Source organism: Jaculus jaculus, chromosome 1, assembly GCF_020740685.1.
Source record: "Jaculus jaculus isolate mJacJac1 chromosome 1, mJacJac1.mat.Y.cur, whole genome shotgun sequence".
NCBI lineage: Eukaryota > Metazoa > Chordata > Mammalia > Rodentia > Dipodidae > Jaculus > Jaculus jaculus.
The window spans coordinates 55,132,981-55,147,686 of NC_059102.1; the positions used below are offsets into that span (position 1 = coordinate 55,132,981).

Genomic DNA, 14,706 nt, shown 5'->3' on the forward strand with positions numbered 1-14,706 from the left:
CTAAAACCTCATCAAAACAGAGATCCAGAGGCTGCAGAGAAAGCAACACTGAATCAGATCCACATCTTGTCTGCCAGTGTTCAGGGAGATTGTAGAAAAGGTGGTAGAAAAATTGTAAGAGCCTAAGGATGGGTGGGAATAGCCTGAGGCACCATACCCTCCACCCACTGACTGAGGCCTCTTGATCCCCACAACAAATCCAATAACCCCAGTGAAGAAGACTCTCAACAGAACTGGAAGAGAGGAGAGGGGATCTAAGAGTAAAACCTTTTCTAATAAAAAAATCAATAAATAATTTAAAAAATGACTTCAATAGGTAGTGTAGATAAAAAGATATTTTTTTACAAAGTGGAGACTGAGGTGAAAGTGAGGGTATAAATGCTTGAAGCTGCATGACACATGAAACAAGTTGAGTGAGTAGCTTGGTGTAACCCATTTGAATTATATATGGGAAAGATTTGTACTCAGTCGTTTTCAATGATATGAACAAAGAATTCTCTCTTGGTTCTACATGTAGTCATCTGGTATGGCTTTTTGAGGAGGAATGGTTAGACAGATTCTGAGCATCCCTCTGGCTTTATGGTGGCACAGATCTCAGTTGTGGGTGTAAGAGGGAACAGCAGATCATATTTTCTATTCCTAGTGTATGTGATATGGATTTATATAAGTATCTTCCTGATCATAGTGATTTTCATATTGTGTCTTCACTTGGTATACATGTTCAGTGTCTCTCCTGCTCTCTTGATTCTCATGGTATCTGGGAATATATACTGAGGTCCTTGAAGAGTTCATGCAATGTTGATCCTTGTGAAAGGGTGGCTTTGCTTATGACTGTCATTTTAATCTTGCCAAGGAGCGCTGTGGCAGAGCTGTACTAGAAATTACTGAAGTGGTAAAAACATGAAATACAAGCCATTGTTCACCTCCAACTTTCTGCGTCAGTGACTGAGTTGAAGGGATAACTGATGATCTGTCAGTCTGATTTTCTCATTCTATGGATTTCCATTTGAAATCTGATGAGCACTGACTTATTTTTCCTCAGAAGAAAAGGAACTAAAGTATAAAGTAGATATGACTTCAAGTTTTACTAAGAAAGCTTATACTGATTAACCACATGTGTATACACACACACACACACACACACACACACTCACACACACACATTTTAAAACTAACTTTTCAATTTACTAGTTTCAGAAACAAATCCAAATTCATTAGGTGCTTTAAGTATTCATGTCTTCAGAAATATGATATATGTGAAACCTTCTTTTGTTATTATAGTTTAGCTATGTCTAGACATACCACTTAGAGTAGACAATATATAGCCTCTTAAATACCATTTGAAAATTTTATTTTTCTTTGAATATTTAATTTGTAATGGATATATTTTTTAAATACTAACAATGTCCAGGGCCACATTTTAGCATTGTGAAATAAAGATGTGTACATTGTAAAATGCGTGAATATTTCATGTAGTGTTTTCTATCTGGTTCATTCCCCCAGCTCTCTACTTACATCTCCTGTGCCACCCTTAGTACCAAAACACTGTTAATAAATCAGTGCTATCAACAGTGGTTTTATAACTGAGGAAATGTGGAAGTTCATGCAGAGAGAATGAATGGCTATCAGTAACTGCAAAACCTAAAGGAAAAGATTGTCCAGTTAAATAAGACAGAAAAAAATTCCTTTGAACATTTCCAAACCATTGTCTCCCTCTTCCCTTTACATCTAAATATGGCTCTGTGTATGTCCAAAAATTGGAGTTTGAGATGACTTTTCTGCATTACCTGAATGAGCATGAAAAGCCCTACAAAGTAACTTAAATATCACATTATTTCCAATATCTTAAAATCACTTTATTTTAGTAAGTTGAGGAGTCCAATTAGATATTGGTGCTGAAGGGAACAATTTTCCCTTTGCCTAGAGATAAGATTAGAAACATGAGACTTTTAGGATATTAAATGATGTGAAAAGTTTAAAACTTTTCCAGCTGAGCCAAAGCCCCTGATGCCTGGAACACTTCTGAGGTATAGTTTCCACTGACTCCTTAGTGGTATTTAACTTAATCCCTGTTGTAGTTACCTTATCATTGCTGTGACAAAACACCTGATCAGAAGCAGCTTATAGGAGTAAACGGTTTACTTCATGCTTACAGTTTTGAGGGAAAGCTTCACCGTGGTAGAGTAATCTGGCTCATTTCATCATACATCTAATAGCAGAGATAGACCAGCAGTACTAGCTGGCTCTGAACACACAGGGCTGGATTCAACCCCAGGTTCTACCCCTGGAAACATACTTTATCCAGCAGGGCTCCACCTCCCAAAGCTCCACCAGGAGAGGACTAAGCAGGAAGCTTAAACACAAACACGTAAGGCTGTGGGAACATTTCCATTCAAGCCACCACATTTTCCCCCTGGCCCAACAAATTAATGACCATCTCACACTACAAAATACATTGAGTCTGACTCTAAAAGTCCCCATAGTCTTTACCAATATCAATACTATTCAAAAGTCCGAAGTTTCATTTGGGATTCAAGACAGAATTGTGAGCCCTGTAAATTCAAAGCACAAGTTACATACTTCTAACACATAATGGCAAAGAGCGAAAATTCTCATTATATAAAGGAGGCATAATAAGATGAGACTGAACCAATTTAAAATCAATAAATAGAAGGACAAATATCAAACATCTAACATCTACAGTCCCATATTACATCTGGGATCCATGATAAAGTCCTTTGGCTTTCAAAGACTTCAGAACTCCATCATTACCACCACTGTCTGCTTATTCTCTGGGAAGATTCACCCAAGCCAGAGCTATAAGTTTACCTTGGTTTCCATCTCAGTCTTGGCATATCCACCACAACCCTGGGTTCATCTTTGTAGCTCCAAAAATGTCCTTACTGGGTCTCCATACAGTTTTTTTTTGTTTTTTTTTTAAGCCCTGCTTCACCTTGTTATAGATTAACAGTTCCTGGAGTTGTGTGTCATTCTTGATCCCATTTCTTGCATTTCTCATGCTTCCAAGACCAATACCATTTGGATGGCATAGCCAAATTTGCAAATCCTGGGTTGGGGGTTTGTGGTGGGGATAAAGCTTAACCTTGAAGCATAGGATACTCCTTCACCAGTCTTCCTTCAAGCCCCCTCCTTTCAAGTGAATTTGCATTCTTACCAGTTTGAGCCTTCCATGCATTTTGAGAGCTTGTTTGGAAGTTCTAGCAGGGGAGTGCAGCTACTCGTATACCCTTGACCGAAGACTAGTCCTCTTCGACCGAGGGCGCAGCTTTGGGAGGGACGCACATGGAGCGGTGAGGGAGGAAGGGGACACCCACCTAGCCAGCCAGATCAGTCGAATCAACCCTGGCGATCAATGGGGTGACAGATGTCGCAGCCAGATCGCCCTCACATCCGTTCCATGCATTTTGTTTTACCCTCAGGGCATCTTTTCCATTTTCCCAGTGCCAAAATGTGGTGCACCTTTGATGGTTCCAATATCATTAACAATTATATCTTAGTGGCCTAAAACCAGTTTTAGTGCCTATACCTTCAAACTTACTTGAATTTCTTTATGTGATAAATTAAATTGTTCATATTTTTCTGTTCTATTTTCCTCCAAGTACACAAGTCCATCATTTTTTAACTTCAACTTTGCTCAAATTCTCAGGACATGAGCAGAATTCAGCCAGCCTTTCTGCCAGTATCCCAGTTCCTTCCCCTTTGAAATTTCACAAGCCAAGCCTTTACAGTTCATAATTCTCTCTTTACTTAATTACTTTTTACTTTACTCTGTACTTTTAAAAGTGCTCATCAGAATAGCCCCTCAAGCTTTGTTTAAAGCACTACAAGCCTTCTTCATTCCAAAGTACCGAATCCTTCCATATTCCTTTTGCCAACACATTCCAAGATACCAAAATCCACATAGTCAAATTCATCACAGCAATGACCTCATTCAACTGGTATCAATTTTCTGCTATAATTACCTAATTATTGCTTGGGACAAAACACCTGACCAGAACAGCTTCTAGGAGGAAATGGTTTATTTCAGGCTTACAGTTTTCAGGGGAAGCTTTGTCATGGCAGAGTAAGTTGTCTCATGTCATCATATATTCATAGCAGAGCACAGCAATGCTACCTGGCTCTGAACACACAGGACTGGACTCAGTACCAATGTCTACCCCTGGTGACATACTTCCTACAGCAGGATCCACCTCCCAAAGACTCCACCATGTAGGGACTAAGCAGAAAGCCTAAGCACGAACACTTGAGGTCAAATCATCACAACCCATTTCATGATATTTTATCATCACTGGTTGTTTTCTCTCCTATGTTACTTCACCCACTTCTGTAACAATGATTCCTGGAGTTCCCTTTCCTCCCAAACAAAGCACTTATACTAGAATTCTACCCCCGTGGTCCATTATGATAAAAATATCCACTCAACATCTAAACTTTTTCCTGTATTTAAAGAATGCTGCTTCCATAATGGGGTCTGAAAATGCCCATTGCTTTTGCCATCCTCGTGGCCAGCATTGTACATGATGTATACATGGGCAATAAAATGCATCCATCCAAGTCTCTAAACTGGAAGCTAATATGGGGAAGAGAAAGGAAGTGCCCAGAGCTGTTTCTGGTGACAAAAGTGACAGTTAATTCAAATGGAAACCTTCAGAAGCTAGTATTGGTGACACCTGTGGTGAATTCCTAGGCATCAAGGGTGGCAGTGATGGTAGCTTTAGACAAGTTCTTCTGTGATACTTTGTGAGTGTTTTCCTTCCCTACCTCAGAGCCTGATTTTTTGGTCTTCTTAGTGTCTTTCCTGGTAAAATTTTTCTGCAAAATATCAGGACAGATTTCTGTAGCTTGTAACTGAAAATGCTGTTTGTATCCATCAGAATCCAGCCAGGAAAATTGTCCTTGAGGTCTTTTGAGCAGGTGGGATTTAACACAGATAGTTGGTTAAAAGGGAAATAGAAAAGCTGATAAGCCAGTGCAGGAGCAATGAGGCTGCAGGAGATGAGTAACAGCTGAAAGATGCTAACCACTTCTCCTGGGGCTGGAGGAACAGTGAAAGGAGGGTGTTATCAGAACCTGTTGCCTGGCAAGAAGTAGAATCATGTCAAAGGGTTGCCTGGACAAGCTGACCAGTCAGGTTGGGAGAAATTAGAGCAGAGAAAGGGAAAGCTAGAAATACACTTGAAGAACAATAGGCACATATAATTGTAGCTTAAATACTTTTAGGCTAAATGAATGAAGTAAATCAGGAGATGGCTAGACCCCAAAGCTTATGCTTTGCTAACTCTTAAAGGATTAAGGAATGAAGAGGATTCATTTTAAAAGATGTCATTAAAGAGATAGAAGGAAAGCAGGAAAGGGCAAAAACAGGAAAGGGCACCATCCTAGAAGCCACAGTCAAAAGCAATCAACTCTGTCAGACTCGTAACTGGATTTCCAGCAGCTAGGCCTCTGAATTATTTATTGAGTCTAGACAGTAGACTCTAAGCACTTATCTATGAGCTTTGAGTATCATAGCTTCTAATCCAGGCTATTCCCTTGGTAATGTGGGTTATTAAGTGAGGATAACAGCACTTGCCAATTTCAGTTAGGCCAGGTGCAAGAGAATGCATAAAGAAGATGTTTAAATATTTGGCAAAACAAACAAATATGCTGTAGTCGGAACCTTAATTGACAAACTGGAGATAAGTGCATTTACTTTCAGTTTAAATTTATGGACTCTCCTATACAACTTACAGCCACAAATGAAATACATTGTCTTTAAGAGTGACATCAGTGCCTTATTACATGAGGAAAAAACAAAGATCTGAGTTTGGACTTGGTCCAAAGGGACCCAGTGTAAAGGAAAAAACATGGAGTTTTCTGATCATATTTATTTCTTTTGTTATTTTCATTGTCAAATAGAATTGTGTTTATGATATATAGCATGTTTTGAAATAGGTATATGTTGTAAAATAGCAAAAGCAAGTTTATTAACATATATAAATATTACTTCAAATAACATTTGTTGTTGAACACAGCCTCGGCTTTCCTACCTAAGTATTCAAAACATGGTTATTAATCATAGCCATTATATTGTCTTTAAGACCAAATGGTATTCTGTTACATATTCTTCTATTCATTCATCAGTGGACACTGTGGTACTTTGAATTTATGGCCCTCAACAGACTCAGGAATTTATCAAAGCCTGTAACTTGGATTTCTAGCTGCCTGGAAGTGTCACTGTGAGTTGATCCTGGGGTCCAGCCCTAAGGTGTTACTGGAGGGCAGATCTGAATTCCAGCTTATAGCATGCAGACTGCTTGAGCTCTGCTTGGGGTTTCCAGAGTGTGCTGGCTTGTGGTACTGGTTTTCTTCTCTGAGTGGATTTGGTAAAGAAGGCCAGCATTCTCCCACCATTATGAAGCTTCCCTTGAGTATGTAAGCCTGAACTAAATGCCGTTCCTCCCATAAACTGTGTCTGGCTTGAAGGTTCATCCCAGCAGCATGGAGCTGACTGTCTGTGACAGACACTTAAGTTGATTCCATCTCTCAGCTCTCAGGCACTATTCTGCAATGAACATGGGAGTACAGTTGTCAAAAATCACATTAATTTAAAAAACTCGGGAAACCTTCATGCTACTTTCAGCTTTATTGTTCCTCAGCCTTGTGATTTTTAGACATATTATAAACTGATTTTCAGTTCCTTTGTGTTTAAAAAGATCATAATCATGGTTCTTTCTTTAGAATCATGAGAACTTTTTGTGATTACATAATCAGAGCTTCTAACACAATGCCCAGCATAACATGAGCATTTTAGAAATGCATGTTCCCTTCCTTGGTATGTCTTCTTTGTATCATAGCTCTAACCCAGGAGATAAAACTGAAAAATAAGCTGAAATATAAACTGAAATGCTTTTCCAAAGGAAAATGACTAATGTAAATTGGTTCTATTGAGAAATGATTGAAAGATTTAAACCCCCAAACTCAATGTTCCTGCTCATTGCTGAAAGAATCAAAATCCATGGGAATTATAAATCTGGATTACTTTAAGCATACTTAGCAGTTTATTTCAATATTTAACACTGTACATTCTAGTCACTTCCTATCATCGTAGCTGAGGACTTCTCTCTTAAATCTGTTTCTCCCTCCTGTATACTTCCTGTTTGTTTGCATTCTAATCATGATTTACATTATTCTGACAATGGAACTAGTTTCTACTGAGCCAAGGAGACTTCTGTCATTACAATTCCTTTCTTGTTCAAGTATTGTTTTTCCTGTAGCTGATAATTTGCTCATTAGAAAAAAAAATTACTCATCTTCTATGTTATGGCCTCGCAGCTCTTCCAACAGTCCGTACTAATCAAGGCAGTACTTTCAACACATTATCATATTGTATTTACTTGTACAATCCCTCTCTGAGCCGACTCTATGCTCCTTGCTTTCTCATCCTTGTTTGCTTTTTTTAAACAGGGTCTCACTATTTAGCTCTGGCAGGCCTGGAGTTTGCTATATACTCCAGGCTGGCCACAAATGTTCAGCAATCCCCTGCCTGTCTCCTGAGTGCTGTGATTGCAGGTGTGAGTCACATACTTGGCTTGTGATCCATGTTGTATACATGGGAAATGTTAAACAAAGAGATAACTAGCTTATATGTGATCATAAGAGCAGAACTGAACCCAGTGTGTTCCTCCTAGTCATGCTTCCACACAATGAATCTCCCCCCAGATACGGAGTTTTTCACCCAGCATATTTACCATGTAATCTGAGTTCATCAATTATTTTTTTTTTCATGGAGTCTTTCACCTAAATCTCTCTATCCTATGTGCGAGTCTGGGTTTCCGGTTGTCCAAACCTATATCTTGTTGTCATACCCAGACTTAGTTTCCTTTTTCTCTAGGAAATTCTGTCATCTCACTCCCTTCTTTTCTGGATAGCACTTCTTTCTTGATTTCTCTCACGATCCATGTTAGGTGAAGTCCATCTTGCAGTAGACTTTGAAGACAGCAAGAAAAGAGTTGGCCATGCATTTTTAGATCATAAAAGGTCAGAAAATGTTTGTTTCCTCCCTTGATAGCACTGGGTATGGGATTCATTGCCATTCTTTTCCTGGTCACTTATAGGGGTCCTATTGCTTCCTTTCTTGAAATGTTTTCTATCGCCCTGCTAGAACAACAGCAGACATGCTCTTATGCACAATAGGGTTCCTTAGCTTGGAGAGATATGTTCCTAAGGTACAGGAAATGTTGCTATAAATCTTTTTCTTTTTTTTTAAAGACTTGGTATATTTTATTTCCTAAATCCTACCTGCTCTAATTTACCTATCATATTTAAATTTCTCAAAACCTATTTTTCTAATAACATTCTACACTTATTTCTTTACTAAAATAGCAACCTGATTTGCTTTTAGAGATAAATGGCTCATCACTCTGAGGTTTTTTTTTTTTTTTTTTTTCTGGTCTTTTGAGGTAGGGTTTCACTCTAGCTTGGGCTGACCTGGAATTCACTCTGTAGTCTCAGGGTGGCCTCAAACTCGTAGCAATCCTCCTGCCTCTGCCTTCCAAGTGCTGGGATTAAAGGCATGTTCCACCACGCCTGGCCTACTCTGAGCTTATTAACTACTCTTTAATTAAAGTCATCTTCTTTTGGGTGTGCTGCTTCTGTTGCTTTTCTGTTTCCTTTTTTTCCCCACACTGGTGTTTTTAATCTTTCATGTCACAAGTTATTATCTTCAAATTTTATATAAACCTTGACTTCATATTTTTAAAAATAGGTTAAAATTCACCTAAGGTGCTATAGAATAATTGGGTAATTGACCTTCTAATTTGGTTATTCCTAAATATTAGTAACTATAGGTCTTTTCTCTAGGAACATGAGGTAACTTATTTGCATGAAACTAATCAACTCTCAATGAGGCTGAGACAATTTGCTTTGTAACAACATAACCTTTAAATTCATTGTTAGAAACTTGGATTCCCAGAAGTACTTCTGCTGTTTCTATAAATAAGGTTCTATTTCCCAGCCATGTTGGTTAGCACTGCCTTCTGGATTGTTTTTTCTCTCTCCGTCTTCCTCATTATCATCTCATTATCATGCATCTTTAATGTAGAGCTATTAAGTTCATGCTGACTCATGCTCTCAAAGCCCTATTCAGCATTACCAATTATTTTCCTAAGTGAAAACAGTTCTTTTCCAGTTATTGTCCTGATCGTGCCTTATATCCACACATCAGTTGTTTAGTTAATTGCACTGATGATTATATAACAGCTATTAGTAAGCCTAATATCTGGATTGGTGCCCACTCACATATAAATATTCTTTTCTGATACTGTGCAATTATTTCATAGAAGTTCATTCCACTCATTAAGATAATTCCATGGATCTTGAAGTATATCAGTCTGCTTGTTTTAGTGACTGCTAAAACCACAAGCTTATTAATCCTCTTGTTGCATGAGTTTGAGATTGTCTGCATCTAAAATATCACTTCTTCACACTCCCACACAGAATCTACATAGTCATTTTCTTTCCTATCAGCCTATTTTAATTCTATGGATGTGAATTATCCATGTCTGATGTATTTCTTATTTCTTTGCCTAGCTCTTGCCAGAATGTAAAGTCTTTCAGAGCAGTGACCATGCCCATCTTAGGAAACCATCAATTCCAACTTACTTATTTCTAAGTTGAAAAACCAGCAACTAAGAAGACAAAAGGCTTTGCCAGAAACCAGATCCATATATCCATATATCTGGAGGTGTTGGTTAGTTAGCCGACTGATCCAAATGTGTCCATGGTTAACATGCTCGCAACTATGTCACACCAGCCCCCATTGTTTGTTTTACTCTTGCTCTGATAATTTTATCATTTATTATATTTTGGAATCAGAGATGATGTTCAGTATCATTAGTATTGTCACAGTTAGGATGCTGTGGCAAAAGTATATAGTCTGTTGTGTCAGTTGTCAGTCATTGTTCAGTTGTACCCTGAGATAGCTGTAGAAGCCCTCATTATAACTTTCAGGGCTCAGCTTTTCACCATGATTTTCAATGACTCACTGGAATCCACCCTCTTAAGAAACCAGACAACTGGTTGTGTTCAGTCAAGAGGCTGGATTGTCATTTTTGCTATGGAAATCCAGTTCACAGAGCATTGATAGTTTGGTAGAAATAGTTCTGGCTTTGGAAACCTGTCTTTTTATATACTTCACTCAGGAGCTGTCTGATCTTAACTGAGGCCTTAACACACTAAGATGCAGTTTTGTGAGTTAAAAAAAAAACAAAAAAACTAAACTAAACTAAACTAAACTAAACTAAACTAAACTAAACTAAACTAATTCTCTCATTGTGCCCTGTATCTAAGAATATATATATGAAAATCACTTCACAGGCTGGTAGTTGGATTATGTGAGCTGATTAATATAGAATTTGTGAGGCATTTTAATTAATGCAGGTGTTTTGTGTATGAGTAGTAAGTGCGGTGGGTGTGGTGGGTGTGTGCGTGTGCTGATGCAGTGCCCCATGGGTTTGCCTGTAGCAGGGGAAAAAATAATGTTGGATACGCCCCTCTACTCACCCACTTGATTTTTCCTTGAGTCAGTCTTATTTACTCTAGACCTTGATGTTCTCAAGCGCTAGTGAATCTTTACTTCCCATAGGAGTGGGGTTACAGACAGATGCGGCTATGCCCAGCTGCTAATATGAGTTCTAGAGATTCAAAGTTGGAAATCTCAGATCTTCATACTTGAGCAGGAAGGATACTTGATGATTAGCTGCTGAACTCTCTCTCCAGGCCTAGAATTAAAATATTCTATTTAGATTCTGCATAAGATGCTATGAGGAACCTTAAGAAGGCCTTTCCCCTAAAACCGCATCTTCAAATATATGTCTAGATAGGTAATTTCTTTAAAAGTATTCTTCATTCAGTTTTTAAGTTCACCATGGGAAATAGCTCTGCTTAACATTTTGCCAATGTTGGATCAAAGATCTCAATATAAAACATAACAACACTGTCCAATGGATGGAAATGCGTTCAAGAGTGGCACTCAAATCCTTTGTAAGTTTATTGTTAAAGTTTTCGTGTAAGTATACCTTATATGTTGAGCATCATCCCATCTCCCCTTTCTTGCCTTCTTCCTCTCCCATTAGTCCCCATTTTCCCTCTGGATAGTTCTACTTTGACTTTCATGTCATATAAAAATATATTATTTTACGTATTCATATCATATCTAGGAACCACATATAAGAGGAATCATATACTATTTATCTTTATGAGATTAGCTGAATTCACTTATATGATTATCTCCAGTTATATTCATTTTCCTGCAAATGACATGACTTCATTCTTTGTGATTGAAATATAATTCTATTGTGTATAACTACATTTTCTGTATCCATTCCTCTGTGTTTGAATACCTAGGTCAAATCTACAATTTAACAGTGAATAGTGCTACAATAAACCCTGATATGCATGTATGTATGTGGCTTATAAATGTGGAGTTCTTTGGGTAAATACCAAAAAGCAGTATAACTGAGTAGTATGGTAGATCTCATGTGTGTGTGTGTGTGTGTGTGTATGTGTGTGTGTTTGAACCTCCATACTGACTTCCATAATGGATGGACTAGTTTACACTACCAGCAGCAGTGTATGAGGGTTTCTTCACATCTTTGCCAGCATTTATAGTTTTTGATTTCTTAATGAGTGTTTTTCTGACAGGGGTTATGTGGAATCTCACTATAGTTTTGATTTTTATGTACCTAATAGTGAGTGAAGTTGAACACTTTATTGGCCATTTATTTGTATTTACTCTTTTGAGAACTGTCTGTTATTTCATTAGCCCATTTATTGATTGACTTATTGATTGGGTTGTTTAGTTTTTGGTTTAGACTTTTAGTTTTTTATATATTTGAGATATTAATTCTCTATCAGATGTATAGCAGCAGAGATTTCTTTCTCATTCTGTAGCCTGTCTCTTTCCTCAATTAACTGTTTCCTTTGATAGAAGACTTTTTGATTCCATGAGGTGTGATTTGTCAAGGGTTGTCCTTATTTCTAGAGTGACTAGAGTCCTTGAATATAGAAATATTTTTTCTAAGTTTAAACTGCATTACAGACACAAGGGCATAAATGAAAAGGCTAGCACATAGTCATCACATAATACATTCATATACAGCAATGATTGTAATTCTCTTTTTAGAAGTTGAGTTCTATTTGAATAGCATGTTTCAGATTTTATTTATTTACTTGAGAAAGTGGAGGGGGATGAGTATGCCAGGGCCTCTTGTAACTCCAAACGAACTCCAGATGCATGTCCCACTTTGTGTATCTGATTTTACATGTGTACCAGGAATTTTAACCAAGGCCAGCAGGCTTTGCAAGCAAGCAATTTAACTGCAAAGCCATCTCCCTAGCCCAAAGTCCCTATTGCTTGATCAACTTTAAAATAAATGTCTTATTACCCAGTAAACTTTTGAATAATTACTCTAATTAATTATTTTAATAAAACTATGCTCACTGAAACCAAACCAAACAATATATACAAAAATCTAAAGTAGAGGCTGAGGAGACTGCTCAGTTGATACAGTACTTGCTATGCAAACATAAGAACCCGAGTAAAAGGTGGCACATACCTGTAATCCTGGGGCTGGGAAGGTAGAGACAGGCAGATTTGCCAGGCTCATTGGCTAGCTGGTTTAGTCTAGCCTTAGTGAGACATTTTGTTTCAAAAGCCAAAGTGGAGATCAATTGAAAAGGACACCTATGTGAGACTGTGGCCTCCCTATCCATACATACACATGGAAACATATGCACCTGCACACACCCATGCAGCATTCACATACCTGATTATTCACATCCACAAAAATAAAAATGGAAAAAATGGAAAAAATGTTAAAAGCACCTCTTCACCTCAAGCCTTATGAGTTTCACCTCCAAGTTCCATGACCTTTTTTCAATCAATGTTACTAACAGTGAACACTTACTTATTGATTGACTATGAATCAAGCATTTTTATGAATACTGTATGTTAACAGATATCACTGTTCACAATCTACCTATACCTCAATTATTACTGCTTTCCTCATTTGATGCTTGAGCAAACAGGGACTCAGAGGAGAGGAGGTAGTTTTCCAGGGTCATGCAGCTAAAGACAGGCAGTTTGGCTCCAAAGTTCATATCATAACAATGAAACATATCATATAGCTGCCTATCCAAGTGAGTGTGTAGTGTTCTGCACAATTTTAGTACTTATAGAAAGGTGCACTCTATGTCACATATTTTACTGGTTTTCAATTAATGAGACCATAAACATCTTCCAGTTTTTGATTATTAAAATAAAGGTCCAAAGGTTTGGGACATAGCTCAGTGGATACAGTGTTTGCTATGAAAGTGTCAGGGACCAGAGGTCAGATCTCTACCACCCTCATAAATGCCATTTGAGCTTGGTGACCCTCCTGTAATTTCATAACTTAAGAAGGAAGAGACAGGGAGTCACTGGGGCAACCTGGCTAGCTAGACTACCTGCTTAGCTCTGGGTCCAGTGAGAGACCTTACCTCAGTAAATAATTAGAGAGTGATCAAGAGAAACAGCCAACACCAACTCCTGGCTTCTATGTACACATACAAACATGCATGTGCACAAACATAGCCACTGCATATGAACCTTCACAAACATATGCACCATCCACACTCACCAGATATATATTTACACATGAGAGAATTTTTTAAAAATGGGAAAAAAATGTGGAAATATAAAATTAAAGTGTCTTGGACAACCTAGAGCTCTTATATGTCCACCATAGAGTAAATGTCTAAATGTGCACAGTTGCTAGATATGTACACAAAACTTTTTGGGTAACACCAGTTTCTCCTGGAGTTTAGAATCCACAAGAATTACAGAGATGACCCGTGATTTCTCTATGTGCAGCTACTTTTTAAAACTTGTTATTGACAGCTTCTGTAAGTATAGACAATAAACATAATTTCTTCCCCCACCCCTTTCAAATCTACCCTTCACTGAATCCTTTCTTCTTCCCAATTCTTTCTTTCTTCTCCCAAGTCTCTCTTTCATAATGATGTCATCATGTTTTCTCCTAACATGAAAGTCTTATATAGGTAGTGTCAGGCATTGTGAGGTCATGAATATCAAGGCCATTTTGTGTCTGGAAGATTGCATTGTCATCAGTCTGCAACCATTGTTTTGTTCTAATTTCTTTCTTATTGATAGCTTTTTGTTAGACAAAAAATTTCACTGTATGCCAAGCACACTTTGGGCAAATGTTCATATTTCTGTGAGGTATGACTGTTCATATGTGTTGAGCAGGCACGGGGTACCTCTTAGCTTATGCAGCCTGGTGCCCTGAGGCTATGGAAGAATTACTGTGAGTCTGTTCACCTGAGCTCAGCCTGAGATCTATGCTGGCAGATTTATTGACTCAAACATTTATCCAACCAGAACCTCTGCAATAATATAAATAATATATTTGTACTCCAGTGAGAGGAGAGAGTTGAGAACTGTACTAAGTGAAACTCCAGAGGTGTGACTCCATATCCACCTCTTTGCCAACTTCTCATAAAATGGAACTAACTCATCCATTATTTTCAGCTATAGATCTCTTTCCTATCATAGTTAATACTGATATGTGAAAAGTATATTGATGAGTGGAAGTTATTGAGATCATTCAATCAGTTACTCCTCCACTCATTTGTTTTGTAAAGGAA

At 37.9% G+C, this 14,706-nt stretch overlaps 1 long non-coding RNA gene across 2 annotated transcripts in view; it reads left to right on the plus strand.

Annotated features, from left to right (window-relative positions):
• LOC123462221 overlaps positions 1 to 14,706 on the plus strand; it is a 76,532-nt gene that overhangs the window by 16,835 nt on the left and 44,991 nt on the right. The window lies entirely within an intron of this gene.